The sequence below is a fragment of the Crinia signifera genome, chromosome 5 (assembly GCF_055691185.1).
Source record: "Crinia signifera chromosome 5, ASM5569118v1, whole genome shotgun sequence".
NCBI classification, from domain to species: domain Eukaryota; kingdom Metazoa; phylum Chordata; class Amphibia; order Anura; family Myobatrachidae; genus Crinia; species Crinia signifera.
Genome location: NC_139221.1, coordinates 167,733,214 through 167,736,767, shown reverse-complemented (window position 1 = coordinate 167,736,767; position 3,554 = coordinate 167,733,214). Strand labels below are relative to the sequence as shown.

The following is a 3,554-nucleotide window of genomic DNA, read 5'->3' as shown; positions in this document are numbered from 1 at the left end:
TAATTAGCTCCAGGCAGTGACAAGTTGGAAGCTGACCAGGCTCATACATCAGATTATTGGGCGAATGCTGGACATTGGCTCAAATAATGGGGATAATAAGAATGACTATGCTGTTATTGGCTATTACTTTGTTCGTCTGGAAATATTCCTAGTCATTCATAGATTTGTTATTAAAGGGCATCCTATTGTGCATGAATGCCAGTTATAAGCATCTCATAGGACAGTATTACTAATTGATGGACACCTGTATATCACTACTGGGCAGCTAATGGAACATTACACTAACTAGTGTGTACCTTATGGGGCATAATCTTTACTGACATTAGCACTGGCAATATTCAGTTTCATTGATAACTTAGATAGTGATAGAAATTATTGCTTGACATACTACTGATAAATCACAAGTTGGTATGACTTATTGGAAAATATAGATCTTTATTCAAAGTAACTGCTGTACCTATTTGGGCAGTATCAATGTTGTATTGCTGAATTGGATCGCAATGCAAATGTCAAAGACGTAAATACATAAATATCCCTTTGTGTAGGTTTACAACAGGAGAAAGTAAAAAAGAGAGATAACAAAAGTTGTCACAGATCTGGTTGTCACTAAGAGAATCTATGGGAGTACAGCAGGGGTGGGGAACCTTTTTTCTACCAAGGGCCATTTGGAAAATTTGAAAACCCTTCGGGGGCCATATAAAAATTATCAACTTAAAAATTACTGTATTGCTGCATTATTTTGCAAATATGTTTTAAATAACTCACCCTTAATGCGATGGTTGGAACTGCTTCTCTTTCGTCAGGCTTTTGATGTTAGCTGGTACTGATGATGTTGCTACTCGCAATTGATTTTCCAGGTTTGCGTCGGTCAGTCTGGTGCGCAGTCGACTCTTTGCAATAGTAAGTTTCGAGAAGAACTGCTCACAGCAGTAAGTTGTTCCAAACAGAGATGCATATTTCAATGCATGTCTCCTCAAAGTGGGAAATTCTTCACTGGTTATGTAACGTTTATAGAACTCAAGCAGTGGGAAGTTGTTGTACCTAGCTTTCAGCTCATCATCGCTTTGTAGCTGAATGATTTCGTGTTGTAGGTTACGAGGCACATCAGCTGGTTCCACATTGAAAGGTGTAGCAAAGATGTTCAAATCCGTTTGTTTACTTTTCACATCCTTGAATCTTTCATTAAATGCATTAATTAGATTTTCACATTCTCCAGCATATTCAAGTGTCGAACAAGGCTTTTGTCCTTCCAGAGTTGGGAAATGCCCTGTGTCATTCCTTTCGAGTTGGTCTTTCCACAGCCTTAATTTAGCTTCAAATGATTTCACGTTTGAAAGCAAGGAGCTGAGAAGCTGGTTGGGGCCCTGCAGCTTGACGTTCAACTCAGAAAGGTATTTGGTTATGTCCACCATGAACGCTAGATCACATAGCCATTTTCTATCATCAAGTTCACTGACAGGTTTTCCCTTCATCTCCATGAACTGCTTGACTTCATCCCGCAGTTCATAAAACCTCATAAGCATGGTTCCGCGACTCAGCCAACGCACTTCACAGTAATAAACAAGATCACCATACTCTGAGTTGAGATCATTCAGTAACTCCTTAAACTGGCGGCTGTTAAGCCCTCTGCTTTTGATAAAATTTATGCATGATACTACTGCTGACATCACACTGCTGATCCGTAGGGACTGTGCGCAGAGACTTTCTTGGTGTATGATGCAATGGCATATAATTAAATCGCTTGGATCAAGACTGAGATGAATTAATTCTTTCTTGACAAATGCAATTAACCCTTTTTGTGAGCCAACCATGGCTGGAGCTCCATCTGTAGTCAGGCCACTTAACTTTTCAAATTTTAGCTCAAGTTTTTTCATTGCTAAAACCAGTCTCTCAAATAAGTCCTCACCTCTTGTAGTGCCATGCATGGCTTCCAGTGACAGCAGTTCCTCTCGCGTGTCAAACTCTGCAGTGATGCCACGAACAAAAATGGCTAGTTGGGCAGTATTTGTTATGTCTGTTGTTTCGTCACAAGCCAGAGAGAAAAATTGGAAATCTTTTGCAGAATGTTTCAGTGTTTTTTCAATATCTTGGGCTAAATCAGTAATACGATCGGAGACGGTTCTTCGAGACAAACTAACAGTCTGAAACAATTTTACTTTGTCTGGTGCTAACAACTCTGCAGCAGCCACCATGCACTCTTTCACAAAATCTCCCTCTAAATGAGGCCTCAGCCTCTTTGCGATTAGCTCGCTCACTACATAACTTGTCTGAATGACGTTATCTCTGTCACAACGAGGCCTAGTGAAAGTGGCTTGTTGTGCTTCCAAACTCTGCTGAAGAGAATTGATTTTATCCAGACGCATTTGGCCACTCAGTTTATTGAGGTTAGCATGTTTTGAGCTGTAATGACGCTCCAGATTGGCTTTTTTCATTACTGCCAATGCATCGCCACAAACTAGGCACACCGGTTTGCCTTTGACTTCAACAAAAAAATATTCATTTGTCCATTGCTTTTGGAAACATCGACACTCTGCATCTACTTTTCTTTTCTTTGTAGTCGCCATTTATGTTGCTACAAAATAGAGGGATAATATAATAAGAGGCTGGTACTGAGTATGAGCCGGCACTCACATCACGCCAGACAGTATGAGCCAAATTCACGTTTCACCACACAGTATGAGCCAAATTCGCATTATATCACAAAGTATGAGCCAAATTCACATTACACCACATAGTATGAGCCAAAATCACGTTTTGCCACACAGTATGAGCAAATTCACATTATACCACATAGTATGAGCCAAATTCATACTGCGCCACACATTAATACTCACTATTCCTGCCCAAAAAACATACTTCTCTTACAAAACAATATAGCCCTGCACACCAACAAGCCCTCTGTACATTAACATTATCTTCCACACATTGAAATGTCCCTCTGCACACCAATAAGTCTCCCCCATAACAGCAGATTAGCCCCCACATGATTAATTTACCTATTTTCTTTCAGCCTTGTCTGCCACACAGGGCAGTGAATGTCAGCAGCAGTGCGGAATCTCCCCTTCTCTGCGCTCCGACTCTCCTCCCACTGGATGGGTCACCGTTGTCCCCCTCTCTGCTTGTTCTCTCAGCAGCAGTCCCTCCCCCAAATTCTCCTGCGCACTATATAGGAGAGGAACAGTGGGGAGAGAGGATCAGGAAAGCGGTATATACACGTTGGCATTATACACACGGGCAGCGACATATACACGTTGGCATTATACACACGGGCAGCGACATATACATGTGGGCATTATACACACGGGCAGCGACATATAAATGTGGGCATTATACACACGGGCAGCGGTATAGAAATGTGGGCATTATACACGGGCAGCAGCATATACATTTGGGCATTATACACACGGGCAGCGGTATATAAATGTGGGCATTATACACACGGGCAGCGACATATACATGTGGGCATTATACACACGGGCAGCGACATATACATGTGGGCATTATACACACGGGCAGCGACATATACATGTGGGCAGAGACACCAGGGCTGGCTA

General features: G+C 41.8%; 1 pseudogene; it reads right to left on the bottom strand.

Annotated features, from left to right (window-relative positions):
- Window positions 1-767: 767 nt before the first annotated feature.
- On the bottom strand, window positions 768-2,564 carry LOC146005755 (general transcription factor II-I repeat domain-containing protein 2B pseudogene; annotated as a pseudogene).
- Between the last annotated feature and the right edge of the window lie 990 nt (window positions 2,565-3,554).